The following is a 21,884-nucleotide window of genomic DNA, read 5'->3' on the forward strand; positions in this document are numbered from 1 at the left end:
AACTGCCCCCCATCTGGCCTGCTTGTTCTGCTCTATTCATTCATTTATTCATTGATTTGAGAGATAGTTTTTGAGGGCTTTCCCTGTTCCTGGCACTGTTCAGGACACAGCAAATAGAAGTCAGTCTCTAGTGGTGCCTGGGAGGCTCAGTGGTTGAGCGTCTGCCTTTGGCTCAGGGGTCCCGGGATAGAGTCCCGCATCAGGCTCCCCAAAGGCAGCCTGCTTCCCCCTCTGCCTCTGTCTCTGCCTCTGTCTCTCTCTCTCTCTCTCTCTCTGTGTCTCATGAATAAATAAATAAAATCTTAAAAAAAAAAAAGAATAAGTTTGCTGGGACATCTGGGTGGCTCAGTTGGTTAAGCATTGGACTCTTGATTTCAGTTCAGGTCATGATCTCAGGGTCCTGGGATGGAGCCCCCACCTTGGCCTCTGGCCCCACACTCGGTGGGGAGTCTGCCCCTCTCCTGCTGATGATGCTCCTTCATGTGCACGTGCACTCTAAAATAAGTAAATAAATCTTAAAAACAAAAAAAGAACAAGTTTGCTCTTTAAAAAAAAAAAGATTTATTTATATATTCATGAGAGACACAGAGAGAGAGGCAGAGACACGGGCAGAGGGAGAAGCAGACTCCCTTCAGGGAGCCCAGTGCGGATTTCGATTCCAGATCCCAGGATCATGCCCTGAGCTGAGGGGAGATGCTCAACCACTGAGCCACCCAGGCGTCCCAAGTTTGCTGACTCTTGAGCTACAGTCTTTTGCACCTGGAAGATACCCGATACTTAGATTTAATGTAAAGTCAAGAAGAGACATCAGGTCCTATTTATCATTCTTTCCCTGGGTCCAGCAAAGGCCTTATACATATATATATATATATATATATATAAAATATATAAATATTAATATATAAAATATATATAATATATACATATATAAAATCATAAAAAATAAAGTTAGCATTATTATTGATAAAAAATGTAATAGTTATGACACAGCAATCAGAGGAAATTATTTACCAATAAAACTTTAGGCATGAGGCACCTGGGTGGCTCGGTTAGTTGAGGGTCTGCCTTCCTCTCAGATCATGATCTCGGGGTTCTGGGATGGAGCCCCATAGAGGGCTCCCTGCTGAGTGAAGAGTCTGCTTCTCCTTCTCCCTGTCCCCCACCCCCTCTCATGCTCTCTCTCTCTCACTCTCCCACTCTCAAATAAATAAATGAAATCTTTTTTAAAATTTAAAAACAACAACAACCCAACAACTTCAGGACATCTCTAACTTAAAATCACCCTAATTTACTTTTGTGCAAATAATCTGTATGGCATTGGGATGCCACTCAGCTGGCTTACACTTACACGGAAGAGGATCAGTTGCTGTAGGAGACCAGTTTTGATCTCTTGTATTATTTCTCAAGCTATAATGATCATAAGATGAAATGTAAATATATTGCGCTAACTTCAAATAGTGTCTCAGTGGCTTAAACTCCTACTAAAGGTAGGTTTTAGAGCAGACACAAAATAGAATATGGTGCTGGATACTGGTTGATGCAGTGATGACAGGGCGGAGACAGAGCAGGAAACAGGCCAGAAGAAGAATGGGAGCAGGTGCCATTAGCTCACCATCCCCGCTGCAAGTCAGCAGGCCGCAGTCCCACTCCACTACCCAGTCCGGGCACATCTAAGCACTCAGTGGGCATTTCGTTTTTAAGGGAGGAATGTTAACTTCCAAGCAGAACTTAACCAGAGGCAATGCTCCAAGATTCCCTGGAGAATTATCAGCTTTGTGGCTTCTCCACAAATAAATTTGGAATGGCAGGCTACACAACAGTTGTGGGCTGCCCTGTCTTGCTGCCAGTTGGTGGGTCTTTCCACTCATTTTTATTATTGATACAAGAAAAAAAGAAACAAAGAAAACCGAGACTCTCAGCCCAAACAAAGTACTTTAAAAGCCAAACATAAAGTAGCTTGGGAAGTAGCCAGTTTTGCATTAGCCACTTTTTCTTCAATTAGTGCAAGAAACTGTTTTAACAGTGCTCATTCAACCAAGGTGGCCTTGCTTTATTTAATTTTTTAGTTGTTTATGCAAAGACTGTAACCCATGAAGACAGAATCCAGCTCACAGCTGTATTGTCAGCATCTAAAACAACATCCGACAGGTAGCAGGTATTCAGGGTTATCTGCTAGAAGGGAATATAAACTGGTTTTATTCCAACCCATGGTGATGCAGCGGTGAGCAAGAGAAATGTTTTCCCTGCCCTCCTGGGGCTTATTTACCAGGGAGAGGCAGAGACATAGGCAGAAACCAGTTCATTTTTACTGATTGTAATAAATGCTATGAGGGCAACAAGGTGTCCCATTATAGGTACAGGGTCTAACACCAGACTACTCGGGTCTCAATTTTGGTTCCTGACCCAGGGCCAGGACTCAGGTGAAGCAAGTGTGAGCATGCTGAGGTTTTCTGTCGTTTCTTCATCTCTACAAAATGGGATGACAACAGTATGACCCTTTGGGGGCTTCGTGAGGATTAAATGTTGGGGAATTTTGCACAATTGCTGACCCACAGGAGGAGCTCAATAAATGGTAATTGTTATTTTATTATTCTCATCAATGTTATTAGTCCTATGGAAGCCCATCGTGGAAGAGGTACTTGAGTGATAACATCGAAATACTTCAGAAAACCAAGGGGGCCAGCTACTGTATCTTGTCGAACCTAAAACATCACCTCGGAAAATGCTTCATTATCTTGCGAACTCTTAAAAAAGAAATAAATGCTTCCAATTACAATTGCAAGGTGTCATTGATGGCAAAATCTACACTAATTTCAGTTATGTTAAAATGTAAAAACTAAAGTGAGCTTTAGAATTGATCAGCTATGGCACTGGGCACCCCAATTCCATGGCAAGGAAGCAGAAATGTGTGCCTTAGAGATGACCTATTTCCAAAAGATTGAGTGTTAAATAAATATTTCTTTGCAAATGTTGGTTAGATAATATAATAGAAATTCTAGGACCCCTGAGCATTAGACCAGTCTTGTTGAATAATGATTGTTGAATGAAAAATGAATGAATGAGGGGTGCCTGGGTGGCTCAGTGGTTGAGTGTCTACCTCTAGCTCAGGGCGTGATCCTGGGGTCCTGAGATGGAGTCCTGCATCAGGGTCCCTGCATGGAGCCTGCTTCTCCCTCTGCCTGTGTCTCTGCCTCTCTCTGTGTGTCTCTCATGAATAAACAAATAAAATCTTAAAAAAAAAAAAAAAAAGAACATGAATGAATGGAAAATGAAAGAATTTGAGCTACAATTAAAAAGAGTAAAAAAATTAAAAAATAAATAAAAAATAAATAAAAAGAGTCTCTGCTCATCAACAGCAGTAGAAACTCTATAAAACAATACCAAATGCCCTATGAGAGCTAAATGGAAAAGTATACGGAGAACAAAAATAAGGGAGACTTGCATAGACATTTTCTTAATTAAAATGGTGATGTCGATATAATAATACTGCCATGGTTAACCTGGAGTGTTATTTTTATTATTATTATTTTTTTAACCTGGAGTGTTTTTAGAAGTCTACATCACTTTGACACAACAACTCTATGGTAAAATCCACTTATATACTGAGCACCTGTCCTGTCTCTAACCTGGATTTGTAAACTGGTAATCACCATTTTTGGGAAGTGGATTCTAATAAATATTGAATAAATAAATGAATGAATTCTGTGCGTATGGGAACCTGAACCTAATTCTCAGACCAAACATGATATAGTCCACAAATTTAATTTTGGATTCCAGGAAATTTTCAACTCCAAGAAAATATGTGGATTACTCCTACAGACAGAATATTCATAGTCAGCAAGCATCCTTTCAAAGAGATTAGGCTTATCATAATACATTGAGGTTTTTGACATTTAATTTAAAAGAAAAACTGTCCATTTTTAAAACTGGTATTTCCAGATCTATGAAAAAGGAGTCACACACTTTTCTGTAACTAATAAACTATCTTCCCTCCTAGAGTTAATAATTTTTACAGTCGCTTTGCTTAGTTACATGAGCTAGTTTTTCCCAAGATTTACTAGTTTTGTGTGTGTGTGCATGTATGGGTTTTTGGGCAAGATTTTCATCTAAATTGCCTTGGAATATTATCACCATTCCACATTGTTGTTTGTTTAGTTAAATACATGCCTCTGCATTTATAGCATTTTGTAAATACTGTTACTGTCACTTTCCGGTTATGTTCTTTTGAAGAAAGCAAGGGGAAAAAAAAATAATAACCTCCTCTGTTGAATTAAGAGTACACAAGCTGCTCTTTCCTTTTTTTTTTTTTTTTTTTAAGTGTATTTTGGCAGTTGAAAACAGGTGCTCGTTTGGTTCATTCACGATATGAGAAAGATCAATGTGCATTTGAAACTCCTCTTTCTTCAGAGCAGAAAATTGTAAGCGTTGAGCAAAACAGAAAACAGAGCACTTTTCTAAATTTAGCCGTGTCATATGACCCCACTCGTCTTTGTACTCAGAGCATTAAGGTATGAGCCACATTGCTTCATGGATGCAGCATATAATTACTCCAGGAAAAGGGGAGCATGACCAACCAGGGCAGATATAAGTGTTGGGCTTCTGTCTGTCTTTTTTGATCTAAGGAAATAGACTTTTTAAAGTGCTGTTGGGACGTCCCACATGACAGCTTGTCATTTGGGTAAACTTTCCCACTGCATACAGAACGCAGTTCTTCCATCTCTGGTTTTATTTTTATACCTCTTTTCAGAGCAGCCCGTGTTGAAACACTTTTCACATAGATTTTTTTTTTTTCCATTTGCTTCTTTAACTGTGAGATCTCAAACTGAGGCAAATTCGCTTTTGTCGTCATGATCACTCATGCCAACGTTACATAGTTCTCAATAGATCCCCTGTAATTAATCTCTGAATGTGGTGTTTTGTTTGTTTTATTTTTAAAGGAATGTTTATAGGGTAATTTGGACATGGATTCTTAAAGCTTTTAATTTTTTTTTTTTAAGAACATTTCAGGTTTGCTGCACTTCTGGAACGTTCCCTTTTTTTATTTCAAGTTTTCATTTAGAGTCTAGTTAGTTAACATTGGAAGTTGCAATTAAAGATTAAGTTGGGAATGGGAATCTCAAGAGCTATCCCTGCCTTTCCGTGTGTTTATCTATAAACGAAAATTCTTAAAATGCCATTTCTGTTTTGCAGAAGGTAGATGTTTCTGACCGAGGGAAGGTTTGCAAAGCCCTGGTTAGGAAGGAACACTTGCTTTGGCAGCCGTGGGGGATGGAGGAACTGATACATATTAAAATTGAGAAAAGGCCTACCCAAGCTTGGGGGAAAAGCAGTGGCTCTCACACGGTATCAGCGAATATAAGGGGGAAATTTTTTTGCCCTCTGGGCCCACTGGAGGGAAGAAGTAGGAGGAAGTAACTAGGATTGTCCCATACTTGAAGGAAGCAGAGGCCTCAGCTGGTTGCTAAAAATTCAATTAAAAAAAAAAAAAAAAAAAGTAGCTCGGGCATACAGGAAGCTGTGGACCAGAATTGAGAATTTATTTGGTTTTAGGATTCTGGTGTTTCTACTCAGAAACTTATCACCCTGTTTCCTTAACCTGCCTTTAAGTATATTTTATGATGATGCCCACTGATTAGTTTTGAATGTCCCTCATGAAATCCATTTTTTTCTTAAACCTTTTACTACATTGTACTTACAAAAAAACAAACAACACAACACTTACAATGTATTGAGATAATATCATATAGTTAAGTTATTTTAAATGTATTCTTGACAAAGTAAAGGTTCTACATTTTTTTAATGTCTTTTTTTTTTTTTTTAATAATCTCTTTGCGCCCCGTGGGGCTTGAACTCACCACCCCAAGATCAAGAGTCATAGGCCCTATAGGCTGAGACAGCCAGGAGCCCCTCAATACCCTTCTTTTCAAAACAACCCTCCCGAAGTTAGATTAATAGTTGAGTTGGTCTCTGTGACCTTTACTTGTCTTTTAAAAAAAAAATTAAAATTAAAAAAACTGCTATTTTGGAATGTCCCTTGCAAAACGATAAATCATAACTTTATCAACTTCCCCAGAGGCCTTCAGAACGAAAGAAAAAAAAAAAAAAAGTTCAGCCAAGTTCAGTTGCTCTGTAAATTCATCCTAAAAGGTAGCATTCCTCCCTGTGTATTTTGTTCACAGGGCAGCGTTTCAACAACCGCAAAACACACTTTCCTTTTGGACGCTGGCTGAGGCTCCTCGATGGGAGAGGAGTCTGGGCAGTGGGGAAGCTCAGGCCAGGGGAGGCTGGCCTTGAAGATCTGACTTCCTCAGGTGCAGAACTGGGGGCTGCTATGGGTGGCCTGGAGTCATCATCCAGAGCTCAGAGTCGTGAAATTAGGGAAGCAGTAAATTCATTTCCAAGAGTTGTCTTCCCAAACTAATCCTGCTTCTAAATATGGAAACTTCCTTTGTTTCTCAGTGTGTGTACACCATTTTCCCCAGTCTGTGACAAAGCTCTCTCTCTCTCTCTCTCTGTCTTCCCATCTCTTAATAATCCAGAAGACTTGAGAGTCCATTAATACTCAAGAGGGTTTTGTACTTTATAAAATGTCTAGCATGTCAAGAAGGGAAAGAGTTCCTGCAATAACATTATTTATGGACCTTTTTTGCCTCTTTTTAAAAACCTCCCTGAATCCTTCTCCCGACTACATGTCTGATTAATCTTTGGGCTCGCAAGTTTACTCAGGAACCACACTCCACTGGCAGTGAACTATCTTTAGGAGATGAATTCACTACAGTTCACTGTTTTGCTACTCGGATTGGCCCCTGCTGCTGCATTTTCTTTTCTAATAAAATCTTGATATTTCAATCTTTGTGCTACAGGAATGAGGTGAGTTTTGCCAAGACTCACGATTTTCCCATGTTTCTCTAATCATTTTCATTTTCTCTCGAAAATGGAGAGTTACAAATCTCCAGAAACATCTGGCTTCCCTTTTTTTGTTATATAGTCAGTAGGTCAAAAAACCCATATGGAATAATAGGAAGTAGATACATTAGAAATACATCTTAAAAATTCTATCCTGTTCAAGTCACTTCAATAGTTCTAATCATAGAACTATTAACCAAAGTGTCATATTTTCATGTATTAGAATATATATTTTTATTTATTATTATTGTTTTTTATTTTTTAATAATATATATTTTTATACGCTTATACACATATAAGTGCTTAGGCTCCATGAAGTTGTTGAGAAAGCCGACCTGAAATCAAAATACTAAAATCCTGGCACTTGAGAATTGGAAATCATACAATTTTGTTGATCCCAACTCTTGAGCTACACAAAGGGAAATTGAGGCTGAGGCAAGCTGTTCCACTTGCCTTGGGGTCTTTGGATCCTGGTCCTTAATTTACTATATAATTTTGCACTGATCCCCTAGGGCCTTTCATTTCCTCATCTGTAAAGTGGGTGCAAGCAGAGGATTTGGATCACACAGAAGAGGTCATCCAGGACTCCCCGTCACTGGTCAGCCCACCCAGTGGCCCTGGACAGGCATTAGCCACCCTTCACTAAAAGACTGGTTTCTGGCAGCTGGAGTTTCCTGCCTATTTGGGTTTGTCTATTTTTACCAGCTTTGACTCAGAAAACTCCAATTCAAGTCTATTCCTTTAGTGCAAGTGGCAGCAGATACTAGAATATCCAGTATTGTCAGAATCTTCGTTTCCTGCTTCACCCAGCCTCCTGCCTCTGCCTCACATGGCTTTCAGCTTTGCCAGAACGGGTCCGTTGTACTTTTGGGAATTCCCTCAACCACTCACCATTTCAGGCACAACATGAATGATTTATCCAGCAAGAGTTAATAAAACTGACTGTGGTCTCTGAAGAAGGGATAGTTTGTCAAACTTATATCTTCAAACTAATTGAATATATTTTTCATGAATTGTGATTAATGCAAGGTAATTTCAGAGGATGGCTTTTACTAATTAATAAATCAATCACATGGACTCATCTTGGCAGACGGCACTTGCAAAGTTCACTACTGCCTTGTTCAAAACCGGGATCCCATACGTACCTAGTTTAGTGGTTTAATGTAATTCTTAAGAAAGCAACCAGATTGAGCAATACTTTAATTCAGAAACAAGTTGCTCAATGTGTGTCCTCTCAAAATAACAAGCTTGAGAAGGGGAAACTATAAAACAGGGGCAGTCCACGAATGTATTCCTGCTTCTTGATTGACTTCACATTTACAACAAAGCTCACATTATTATAAAGGATTTGGAGAGGTCAGGGGGGAGCATCTTTCTACCCATAGGAGGATTTCTGAAGTCGTTGAAAAGCACCAAGTTAACTCAAAACGACACAATCTAGAGAAAACTTTATCTGAGTTCTTATTACACGCCTGGCTCTCAAACTACAGAACTCAGGAAAATAAATGCAGGTGAATTTCTTTTTTTCTTTTCTTTTCTTCTTTTTCTTTTCTTTTCTTTTCTTTTCTTTTCTTTTCTTTTCTTTTCTTTTCTTTTCTTTTCTTTTCTTTTCTTTTTTCTTTTTTCTTTTCTTTCTTTTTTTTTAACCCCTGCTCATGGAAGTTTGTTTAAAAAGGCACTGGAGTTATGGTTTCAAAAAAGGAAAATGGTTTGAGTTTTTCTTATCACATCAAAAGGGACTTACACGCCCTTTAACAGAAAGCAATTAGGGGCTGTTCAAAGAAAGGGCCTCCCTGCAGCTAATGGCAGTTGGTTCTGAGTCAGGTAATGCACACACCTAGAACCTTTGGGTGGGAGGGGGGTGGGGGGAGAAAAAGGCATAGTTAATTCAATCACTCCATAAATTAAACCACAAATGACATTCTCAGTGGTGTCTTTTCTGCTTTCTGTTACTAGGATATTGAAACAATTTCTCTGGAGGAACAGGCACTCAGTGGATGTCTTCATACAAAAGAGGAAAGGCCTGGACCCCAGCCTTGGTGGGGTTCCCAACCACACAGAAGGCTTGGAGAACAATAATCCTGCCCTTTTAGGATATTCACTGAAGTAGACCTCGGTGACTCTGGGCCCAGGACCCCACAGACCTTTCTGCCTGGTGTCTCTGGTTGGGGATAGGACGCCAGGGCTGAGAGCAAACAGTTGGTGGTTGAGGGGGGAGCCTGGAGAGGGGCAGGGAGGAGATGAGTGCGGAAGGATCCAGAGCCTCGAGAACATTACTCTACAGCTACCCTGAACAGCTCTGGCACAGAAAATTCTTCTCCTTTGGAATGCAAATGTCGCATTCACAGCGGGTCTGGTCTTCTGAGTGGATTAACATTGAGACCGTCATTTTTTTTTTTTTTTTTTGGTTGGGAGAGGGAGAGGGGGGTAGAAAAGAAAGAGAAAGAGGAAGAGGCATTTTCTTTTAATTAAGAGGAGTTAGAGGTAGAGTCATCATAACCCTGATGGACGTGATGACTTGTAGGGATGTTTCTGAGGTGCCAGGTCTGGGTTAAGTAAGGGCTTTCTATTCTTTACTCCCTAAACTTCCGGTTAGGTAAAGCCGCCCTAGCTGACACTCCCTCAGTTTCCTAAAATCCTTTAGTCATCTTCCCTGAGGGCTTTGGATGTTTTTGCTACCTTAAACACCCACTCTTTGCTGTGGGCCATCTATGTAAGACAGGTACAGCACCCAGGGTGAAATTTCAAGGTTCCCAGTTAAAACATGGTGAGGGAAGAAACAGCTGGATTCCCCTATGGTGTCATGTACTATGGACTTTAAAAAAAAAAAAAAAATATATATATATATATATATATATATATATTTATTTATTTATCCATTCATTCATGAGAGACACAGAGAGAGAGGCAGAGACACAGGGAGAGGGAGAAGCAGGCTCCCTGCAAGGAGCCCGATGCGGGACTCGATCCCAGGACCCCGGGATCATGACCTGAGCCAAAGGCAGATGCCCAACCACTGAGCCACCCAGGTGCCCCAATGTACGGGCTTTCATACCGTCAACGGTCATAGGCTTCCTTAACCCCGACCCCCATTCAGCCACTCACAGCTGTGTGACCTTGGGCAACCTTCCACACCTCAGTTTCACCATCTATAAAATGGCTATAATGATGGTATCAGGCCCTAAGCATCATTGTGAGGGCCAGACACACTAATACACATAACAAATAAAGGCTGGCCATTGTTTTTGTGCTCATTTTCAGGTTATCTGTTAAGATACTGGGCAGCCGGGATGGCTCATTGGTTTAGCGCCGCCTTTGGTCCAGGGCCTGATCCTGGAGATCTGAGATCGAGTCCCGTATCAGGCTCCCTGCATGGAGCCTGCTTCTCCCTCTGCCTGTGTCTCTGCCTCTCTCTCTCTCTGTGTGTCTCTCATGAATAAATCAATAAAATCTTTAAAAAATATTTTTTAAAAAAATCAGTGATTCTTGGGACACCCGGGTGGCTCAGTGGCTGAGCATCTGCCTTGGCTTGGGCGGTGATCCTGGGGTCTTGGGATCGAGTCCTGCCTCGGGCTCCCTTCGAGGAGCCTGCTAATCCCTCTGCCTGTGTCTCTGCCTCTCTGTGTGTCTCATGAATAAATAAATACAATCTTAAAGAAAATCAGTGATTCTCGATAAAATGTATCTCTCCAACATCATGACTTACCCACCACAGAAACTTCTAAAAACTTGATACTATTTTTCTATGCGAAATTCTAAACTCTTGGACCCTCCTTGTCTCCTCAGAATATCCTTATTCCATGAGAAAAGTAACAATGTTCCCTCCAATCTCCTACAGTGAGTATTTAACATATACTACATCAAACAAGCAGGTAAGGAAAAGTAATCCTTTTAGGTGTAAACAGAATGCCTGACTGGGCCAATCGTGGTAGTCCCGCCCCACCCCAGGCAAATGCAGATTTTCAAGCCCAAAGGTACATTATAGTGTCTACAAACGTAAGAAGTCTGCTCCTGACCTGTAATCACATTTATTTCTATTCGTGATGTTGTTTCTAAGTAGGTTCCCTCTCATTTTTCCTATGCATTCCGGCCAAAGATCTGTCTTAATTTTATTGGACTTTGCAAAGAACCAGGAATCCATACTGGGTCGTTGTTGGTTGTTTCTTATTTATGTCCAAGTTTTCTGCTTTTAAGTGTGCTAATTCCCCCTTCCATTTATATTAGTAGATAATTATCCACGTTCACATGGCCTGGAGATCTATGGGGGCGTGGCACTTGGGGTGGAGTGGGATCCAGGGATCTAAGATTTAGGAAAGAAAAATACACTGAGCAGATGATCTCTCCCCTAACAGAAATGGTTATTTATTTATTTATTTATTTATTTATTTATTTATTTATTTATTTAGGAGGGGGTTGTTTGACTTTGAGATTTTACTTTTTTTTTTTTTTAAACAAGAAGAATGTGTTCAGGTAATAGCTTGAATGATGAAAAACGCAAAAAAAAAAAAAAGACGCCAAGATTCCCTAAGCCTCTGCGGTGGGGAGGGCTCACCTGGGGGGGGGGGGTGTCCAGGGAACAGGAAGCGGGGAGGGGCCCAGGGCCACCCAGCTGCCCTCTCCGGGCACCTGGTCCTTTGGTCTCCCCCACGCACGGATTCCAGCCGCGTGTGTGCCAGGACCCGCGTGCACCTCGCAGCACGCTGCAGGGGCGACGGTGACTGTAAAGGTTGGGGTACACAGGCTGGAGGGAGGGAAGGAGGGAGGAGGGAGGGAGAGGGCGGGGGAGGGAGGGAGGGAGAGAGATCACGTGATTTTCTGGAACGCAGACCAGCTTCTTTATTTTGATTCTCTCGCAAACCCACTCCCTCCAGAGCGCGTTGAGCGCATGGAAAGAGGAAAGTCACGTTCCACTGGAAAGGGTCACTTCTGAAGTTCACACGCACTTACTCTTTGATCCTCCCTCACCGCTCTGAAGATTGGCTGCTCTTTCAAATCAAATAATTTGTTTCTCATTCGGAGAACAGCTTTCTAGATGTGATTTCCCTTTTCAAAGAGCGGCTTTGAAGTCTTCCTCCAGCACATCCTTTCTTGAAGGGATCTGGAAACAGGAGCCAGGCCTGCGGGCGGGGGCCCTTGCCGAGTGCCCAGCCTTTCCACTAAACGCTGCGAATGCCAGGGGCCCATTCCGGGCACAGCTCCCGGCGCTGGAAACACCCCTGCCCGCGCCCCCCCGCCCCCCGCCGGGGATGCGCCACCCCCCGACCCCCAGGGATGAGCCCCCCCCACACCCCCAAGGGATACGCCCCCCCACCCCCAGGGATGCGCCCCCCCCCGCCGCCCCCAGGGATGCGGCCCATCCGCACCCCCAGGGATGCACCCCTCTCCACCCCCAGGGACTCGTACCCCCACCGCCCCCCCAGATGCACTACCCCCCTACCCTAGGGATGCGCCCCTCTCCGCCCCAAGGGATGCGCCCCCCCACCGCCCCCCAGGGATGCGGCCCCCCCCGCACCCCGAGGGATGCGCCCCCCGCCGCCCCCTAGGGATGCGTCCCCCGCACTCCCAAGGGATGCCCCCCCAGGGATGTGCCCCCTGCCGCCCCCCAGGGATGCACCCCCCCCCGACCCCCAGGGATGCGCCCCTCTCCGGCCCCAGGGATGCGCCCCCGCACCCCCAAGGGATGCGCCCTCCCCCGCCCCCCAGGGATGCGCCCCCCTTCTGTCTTTTGGACTCGGGAGCCGGGTGAAGGTAAAGGTGGGCCGAGCAGCAAGGAAGCCGTGTTTTCGTGTTTGCGCGAAGCCACTTCCGCGGGAGGGCCCCGGCCCCGAAGGAGCCAGGATTGCCAAATGCCTTTGGTTCTCCACTCCCAGGACTCGAGGGCAGGGGCCGGTGAAATCCAGGGGCGTCGGCTTCCCGGGACGGTTCGATTCCAGGATTCCAGGCGCCGGGGCCGAAGGGTGTTTCTTCCCTGCCTCGCGGGCGGGAGCACCTGGAGCACCTGGAGCACCTGGGCGGACGTGCCCGGCTGAGCACCTGCCCCTCGGTGGCCAGAAACGCCGCCAACAAGTTCAAGCCTCTCGGTGCGGAATGAGATGTGTGCACACCGAGTGACCTTTAATTGTGTCTTAGAAACTCATGTCAGATCAACATGTGGTTTCACTTATTCAGCAGAGGTGATTACATTTCAAGCTGTTTTGTGTTAGTTTTCAGCATTTAAATAAAGCATTTTTCTCTGTCCTATATTTGATGTGGCTCCGAGAAGCTCGCTTCTTTTTTCTTTCTTTTTTCTTTTTTTTACCCTCATAGATTTTATTGTTTGATTAGCTCTTTTTGTCAAGCGAGATCAAAGATGGCTCTCCTTTCTTTAAGAGAGATCTTTTCTTAAAACAAATCAATAGAATGGATTCCACAGTAAAGGGGAATTTTATTTAAAAGATTTTGAAAAGGGAAAAGATTTCAATGGGAGTGAAGAAATGATGGTTTTATGTCTGCATCATATTTATCTGTCAGAGTTCGATGAAAGAAAATGCTAGGGGTGCCTGGCTGGCTCCATCAGCAGAGCCTGTCACTCTTGATCTCCAGGTTGTGAGTTTGAGCACCACATTGGGTGTAGAGATTACTTTAAAAAAAGATTTTTTTTTTAAATAGATTACTTAATTTTTTTTTTTTTTTTTTTTTTTTTTTAAGAGAGAGGATCCCTGGGTGGCTCAGCAGTTCAGCGCTTGCCTTTGGCCCAGGGCATGATCCTGGAGTCCCAGGGTCAAGTCCCACGTCGGGCTCCCTGTATGGAGCCTGCTTCTCTCTCTGCCTGTGTCTCTGCCTCTCTCTCCCTCTGTGTGTGTGTGTGTGTGTGTGTGTGTGTGTGTGTGTATCATGAGTAAATAAATAAAATCTTTTTATTTATTTATTTATTTTTTTTATTTATTTATGATAGTCACAGAGAGAGAGAGAGAGAGAGAGAGGCAGAGACACAGGCAGAGGGAGAAGCAGGCTCCATGCACCAGGAGCCTGATGTGGGATTTGATCCCGGGTCTCCAGGATCGCGCCCTGGGCCAAAGGCAGGCGCCAAACCGCTACGCCACCCAGGGATCCCTAAAATCTTTAATAAAAAAAAAGAAAAGAATAAGAGTAAGTCCTGTGGCATGCTGAACTTTGGATTTACTATAGAAAGGCTTTAGCAATCTTAGCTGGTACACATATTATGGAAAATATCCACTTCACTTTTGTGATCTGGGAATGTCATGGAGCTATCCATCTGCACTCTTGGCTTTGCTGTCGGGCAGATGCAGGCCTATGGCCTTTGCTCATGCTCCTCTAGCTACCTGAATGTCCTTTCCATGTCTCTGCTGGATACTCCTTCCTATATTTCAAGAGGAAACCTGGGAGTTTCCAGAAAACATCTGTGTTGTAGTGTAGTTACCTCTACCAAGGACCGACAATGTTTTATTGAATTTATGTGCTTACTGTGGACCTGCTACTCCTTCGGGGCAGGAAACATATTCTTCACCTTTTTTTTTTTTTTTTAAGATTTTATTTATTTATTTATTTCAGAGAGAGAGAGAGAGAGACAAGGGGGAGTGGTGGAGCAGAGGGAGAGGGAGAAGCAGACCCCATGCTGAGTGTGGAGCCTGTTGTGAGGCTCGATCCCAGGACCCTGAGATCATGACCTGAGCCGAAATTAAGGCCCAGGCGCCCTAGGTTCTCTACCTCTGTGTCTCTCTCCTCCCTGTGCTTATTGGAACTCAATACATATTTGTCAATCTGAACTGAACAAAGACAGAATTGTGGTCAGCATTCACTTCGCTGTTAAAAAAAAAATGACTAGGATTATATCAGGAATATGTGGCAGTCACACAGTAAATGACATACAAATGGCATATGCGGATGCTCCTGGACAGCACTTACTATGATCCTCAAATGATGTGTATTTTTCTTATTTACTGTATTAATCCATTTTTATAGCTTAAAATGTCCGCTTCACGGGGGCAGGAGTTTTGCCTTGTTTCCTTCACTGCTCTATCCCCAGCATTTGGAACAATGCCTAAGATGTTGCAGTAGCTCCAAAATTATTTGTTGAGTGAAGGAAGCAATCCAGACACCATTTTGCCCACTTCCAGTCAGGATGTTGGGGGGGAAATTGAGATCGTCATCCAAATACTTCAAACCAAAGATTACTACATAAGTCCTGGGGATGTGGTGACTATAGTTAATAATACCATATTGCATATTTGGAAGTCGCTGAGAGTAGATCTTAAAGAAGTTTGCGTCACAAGAAAGAAAAATTTGTAACTGTGTGTGGTGATGGATGTTAACTAGACTTAATTGTAGTGATCATTTCACAATATATATAGATATATAGATAGATAGATAGATAGCTAATCATATTGTAATCTGAAATTAATATAATGCAATAGGTCAATTATATCTCAATTAAAAAAAAAGTTGACTTTCTTTTGAGTTAGCTTTCAAGGGGTCTCAGTTATATGGGTGGTGGGTACAAGTCTCCAGTTGCACAGAATATGATTTTAGCCTCAGGCTCCCAACTAGTTCATCATGTGGTTGATGCCTCTTCAATGCTCAGAACAATATATTCTTAGTTTATTAAAAAAAATCAGGGGCACCTGGCTGGCTCAGTCGAGTATGCGACTCTTGATCTTGGGGTTGTGGGTTCGAGCCCCACATTGAGTGGAGAGATTACTTAAAAATAAAAAATTCTTTAAAAAAGAAAACAGAGCAGCCCCGGTGGCGCAGCGGTTTAGCGCTGCCTGCAGCCTAGGGCTTGATCCTGGAGACCCTAGATCGAGTCCCACGTCAGGCTCTCTGCATGGAGCCTGCTTCTCCCTCTGCCTGTGTTTCTGCCTCTCTCTCTCTCTCTGTGTCTCTATGAATAAATAAATAAGTAATCTTTAAAAAAATAAAATAAATAAAAAAATAAAAAAGAAAACAAAACCAGGTAATTGCATGGAAAAAAACAAAACCTATCAGGAAAATGCACTATTTGGTATCCTAGAGAGTCACCAAGACAACATTTAAAAATTCTTCTTTTGCTCTCATTTTTGTCCCACAGTCTTCAAAGTGTAGACACTTAATAGAACTTTTTAGACTTGACCTTAGCCAAGAAAATTAAAAAAGTCAGGGCCTTCAATGTGTAGAACACATGCTCCATAATGCCAGGAACCACGTTGGTTGTGTTCTGTGTTGCCTCCCACACTCCCTGGCAGAGTGGCTGGCACACAGTAGGCCATCAAGAACTGTGTTGATGGGGGCACCTGGCTGACTCAGTCAGTGGAGCCTGTGGCTCTTGATCTCGGAGTTGTGAGTTCAAGTCCCACATTGGATGTAAATAAAGATTACTTCAAAATAAAATCTAAAAAAACAACAATAGAAACCACTGTGTTGATGAATGAATGAATGAATGAATGAGTGAATGAAGGAATAGTCTATCTCAGCGACTGTTGTATAGGTTGAACTTTAGGCATCATTTGAGATCATGAACAGCTGTGGGAGAAATTTCCCCTGCCTTTACAAAGTAGTGGTTGAATGGCTAACCATTTAATTTGAACATCTAGGTGGCCACTTGTATGCCCAATTAAAAGTTTCCAACCACAGTTTTGCTTGTGTACATATTGCCCCTATAATTAACCATGTGTGTAAAATACACTGGGTTTTCTGTAATAGAAAAAACAGCAAGGAAATACATATACCTATGGCAGAGAGGTGAGCATTAAAAAAAAAAAAAAAAAAAAGAATCCCAGGAGTGAAAAACAACAGAAAAAAAAGCATTTTTTTAAACAATAGAAAAAAAATTAATGCAAAAATTAGTGCAATTAGATTTTTTTTTTTTTAATTTCCTTAGAGCACAAAGCCTCTGAAAGAAGATCTTGACCTTGGCCAAAAAAAAAAAGAAAAAGAAAAAGAAAAAAGAAAAAGAAAAAGAAAAAGAAAAAGAAAGAAAGAAAGAAAGAAAGAAAGAAAGAAAGAAAGAAGAAAAAAGAAAAAAGAAAAAAAGAGGGACACCTGGGTGGTTCAGTGGTTGAGTGTCTGCCTTTGGCTCAGGTCATGATCTTGGATCCAGGATCCAGTCCCGCATCCAGCAACCTGCAGGGAGCCTACTTCTCCCTCTGCCTGTGTCTGTGCCTTTCTGTATGTCTCTCATGAATAAATAAATAAAATCATAAAAAAAAAGAAAAGAAAAAAGAAAAAAATTAAGACTCATAGGCCAGTGCAAGGCAAGGTCTGGCCATCTAAATATCTATACTAAATATCTATACTCAGTATGTCAGCTTTTTCTGCACAATAAACTTTGCCAAAATGTGGCAACCTCAAGCAACCAATTGTTTAAAAACATTATTTTAAGTTTTAATAATTAAAAAAAATTTTTTGAGAGCATTTTTGGATTAGAGCAAAACTGAACGAAGGTCTAGAGATAGTCTGTATATCCACAGTGCACATGCTCCCCGGAACCTATACTCAGCCTCTCCCCAACCATTTATTTTCTAGGTTGTATTCTTTCAGATTAAGCCAGACAGGCTGCTCACTGCTGGACTCTCTCGTGGATCTGTGGCCAGCTGCTGGGTGCTCAAGGACGGCCTTCCTCCCGTGGCTGCTGGCTGTCCAGCTGGATAGTCTAGGAGTCCTCAGCTGGGACAGCCTATCTCCGGTCCCTGTGGTCCTTCGTCTTCCACGACAGTAGCCCAAAGTTCTTCACCTGATGATCTCAAAATCCCAAAGGGCAGTAAGAGTGCAATATACACAGTGCCCTGAGGCCTGGGCTCAGGGCCTGTGGCGTATCACCAGGGCTTGAAGATAATGCTAACAAAGTATTACCATTGGGAAAAACTGGTTTGGGCAAAACTAAATAATATAATCAGTAAATCAACTAAATCTGGCAGACATCAACCACAGAGGGTAAACACAGGAGAGAGGGGAGGATCACGAGATCTAGCAAAGCACTATTAGCACACAATAGTTGGGCCATACTTCACACTAAAACATGATTTGTTTTTTATCTGCAAGTCAAATTTAAATGAGAGCCTAAAGCCTTTCTTACTATTTTCCTGTAAGAAATAGAAATGAAAGCTCTAGGATTTTCCTTTGCCACCCAGTGGCTCACCTGGGACCAACAACCGTGTTGTCAACCATCCTCTCCACTTTGGAGACACACTATACACTGAACTTTTAGGGAAAGATCACCTCTTTCTCTCTCTCTCTCTTTTTTTTTTTTTTAAGATTTTAAAAATTTATTTATTCATGAGAGACAGAGAGAGACAGAGAGAGAGAGGCAGAGACACAGGCAGGGGGAGAAGCAGGCTCCATGCAGGGAGCCCGATGCAGACTCGATCCCTGAACCCCAAGATCACGCCCCGGGTAGAAGGCAGGCGCCAAACCGCTGAGCCCCCCAGGGATCCCAAGACCACCTCTTACTGGGTTTTGTGTCTTCAGAGCTAATTATGAGCTTCTAATAGACTATATGACCGTGAGTAAGTGTTTAAATCTTCTGTTTCTGGGACGCCTGGGGGGCTCAGTGGTTGAACATCTGCCTTCGGCTCAGGTCCTGATCCCGGAGGTCCTGGGATCGAGTCCCACATTGGGCTCCTTGCAGGGAGCCTGCTTCTCCCTCTGCCTGTGTCTCTGCCTCTCTCTGCGTGTCTCATGAATAAATAAAATCTTTAAAACAAAAGAAAACAAAAATCTTCTGTTTCTCACTTTCCTCATCTGTGAAATAGAACTACTAGTAGTACCTGCCTTATAAGCCACGTGAGGATCATATGTATAGTATATGTGAGATGCTTAGAGTGTCACACATATGATTATATGCTATTTATTATTATTATTATTATTATTATTATTATTATTATCAATCTCCTTGTTATTGGCAATAAGAGTTGGTCAAATTCTACTACAAGAAAAACTGTTAGAACTGCATAGTTTTCTTAAAAAGGAATATTAGGGGGTGCCTGGGTGACTCAGTCAGTGGAGTGTGCAACTCTTGATCATGGCTTGTGAGTTCGAGCCCCACGTTGGGTAGAGAGCACTTAAAAAAAAAAAAAAAAGATAAAATTGTTGATCAAAGGATAAAACGAATGACCTGGTGAGTGAATGAATTCATGGCTGCTTTATGTAGCAGAAGATCTTGTCCATGTTTACGGGGCTTATTTCACTATTGCAGGTCGTTATTCCACTCAGAGCTGATTCTCCAGCGTCCTTCATCTGTGGGACTGAAGTCCAACCTCACCCGGGAGAACCACGCCCTTAAAGCATTTAGCACAACATACGCATAATAATAGCTAGCCAGGGAGCTTTTGCATTTTGCCAGGCCCAGGGCCCTGTTCTTTAAAAGTTATTCCAGTTTAAAGCTTGAGAACTCTTGGGTCAGCTGAGCTGGATTTTAATGTTTCATCTCCCTCTTTACTCCTGCACGAATTTGTGTGACTCGGTTGAACTGTTCTGGGCCTCCGTTTTCTCATCTGTAACCGGAGGGAGCCAACAGGGCCCATCTCACTGAGTTACTGTAATTCTAAGAATGGTCATGTTTGCGTAATATTTACTGGTAGTTATTAAGTGTCAGGCATGCTCTCATCCCTCACCATCGCCCCCAGAAATCCATCGAGGTAGGTAAATTAGGTCATAAAAAAATAGATCCCACCCAATGCAATAAAGCTACTCCACTTGGTGTGACGTAGGGGTGTGTGTGTGTGTGTGTGTGTGTGTGTGTGTATACACACTTCTACAAATATTTCCATTTTTTTAGATTCATCCATGGTGCAAAAATCTTTGTACGCCCCCGGTCAAGGGTGTAGTGGGAGGAAGAAGTAAACTAGTTGTGGATCAGTAGCAAACGGTAGTAGACTATAAAAAGTAAGGATTTTTTTTTCCCTTCTTTATAAAGCAAGGATGACTCACACATTATTATCCTTTTGAAGCACTCAGTTGTTCTTTGGGGAGGGACTATTTCCATGGTTGATACATTCCGGAAACAGAGTCTCCTCCCTCTGAAAATCCACGGCACATGGCCTAGGCTGGTCTGGCCACAGAAATTGTCGTCGTAGTCGATTCTGTCATCACCACCATTGGGGAACACGGTCTGGAAGCTTCCAGCATTTCGCTAGGTCTGCAGGAACTCAAGCAAACATTGAGGGCGTGCATCTGAAGCCGAGGGTACCTTCCTGTGAGCTGGGGGTCGACAATCCAGGAGGCAAGGCAGGCTAATGACCATGTCAGTAATTTTTCAACTGATTCTTGGGGTTGGCTGCAGAGGTAGCTTTAAAAGCTGAATCACAATGGCAGGAGACCTGGTGAATAGCAACGAGTGCTAGGAGGGAAAAAAAAAAGTGGTGTTTACAAGCTCTGGGTCTTTGTAGCAGGCCCTCCACGAGGTGATGCTGTGCTGCCCCAGGGGGAGGTGCAGAGGTGAGCCTCTGTGGGGCCGCGTGGGGCCTGTTTATATAGTAAGTGTGAACTGTTCTGACCTCAGGGAATCGCAACCCGGGTGATCCCTCAATCTGGGGTCCCTGCTATTTATTACTCAATTGAGAAAGTTACTTATTCAGCTTTTATATGGATAGCTCTTTGCTTTTCTCATTCCCACTCTGCACTAAGTTGTCTCTCTGCCTGATGCATTCCTAATTCTTTGGGAAAGAGATTTTTATTGCTTAAAACCACCTGTGTTCCGCTTGAAAGAAAAGTACACAGAGAATAACAATCGTGAACCTTCTACCGTGTAGAAAAGGGCCCTCTCGATATCTCGGGAGCGTCATTCTTGACTTTTCTGACACCTGACAGTAATTTTATGTGAATTCTGTGCTGTGCGTCCTAGACCCTTTTTTTGCAGTAATAAACATAGGTAGACATTATTTTTGTTGATGGCCCCCAATATTCTACTGTGTGGCTTTGTCGTAGTTTATGTGGCCCTTTGTCTGCTTTTGAGGGACCTTCCGGTTGTTTGCAACTTGTAATCATTCCAAATTGGGGTTTGTTCAAACACCCTTGGTTGTTTTTTTTTTTTTTTTTTTAAACACCCTTGTGTAAGTAGCTTTTCACACTTGAGAGATGTTTTCCTTACGGTGAATCTCTAAAGGCTAAAATATCTGTATCAAAGAGTACCTATATCTTATATTTGCCTCCATATTGCCAAATTGCCTTCCAGAGAGGTTACACCAAATGACCCCCACTCCAAATGTTCAAGAAATTGCTTCTTTTGATACCTGCAATTTTTAAACCATTTATAAGACCACTCTCAATCTTCACTTTAATGTATTACTATCCCTAGGGAAAAAGGTTAGTTCTGTTGTAAAGTGGATCCCTTCCAAGGGGGAAAAATGCCTATAATACAGAAACCAGTTAATTTTCCATTTTGTCCACATAATGCCAAAAGATAAGCGTGAACATCCCTTTCAGGGAATTAAGTGTCTCAAGCAGCACAGAGATCAATCTGAGCCCAGTACTGTAACACAAACACAAACGACACACAGTTCCCTCTTTTCCAAGAGTTCCAAGGCTTGGGAAATCCTAAGTGAATGTCTTTAAATAGATATGAATCTATTACATCAAAGATTTAATTATTTCATGTACAATGAGCAACTTGCTAATATAAGAGAGAATGCCATCTTCTAAGCCTGCTTTTATATAACCTTCTTGGAATTATTGACTGGGTATGTTAAAAAAAAAGGATTTCTAATGCTGGGTTTCCCTTTAGACAAGAGCACTCTATACAATGCCTCATTCCTGGCATCTTGTAACTATTCAGTAAAACCTAGTTGAATGGATACAAGGCATATGGCAAAGTTAGGAAATATCATCTTATCAGTCAGCATCTATCTAATCAGCCAGAGTTATTCAGGAGCTATTAATAGGTAACCAAAGGGTGTAAGTATATGCTCTGAGCAATCCTTCATGAATTCTCATGTTTTCCAGAAGTGGTGACAGCAAACTGGTGGCCAAGAGCCCACACACATTTTATTTTATTTTTATTTTTATTT

Source organism: Canis lupus, chromosome 26 (assembly GCF_048164855.1).
Source record: "Canis lupus baileyi chromosome 26, mCanLup2.hap1, whole genome shotgun sequence".
NCBI lineage: Eukaryota > Metazoa > Chordata > Mammalia > Carnivora > Canidae > Canis > Canis lupus.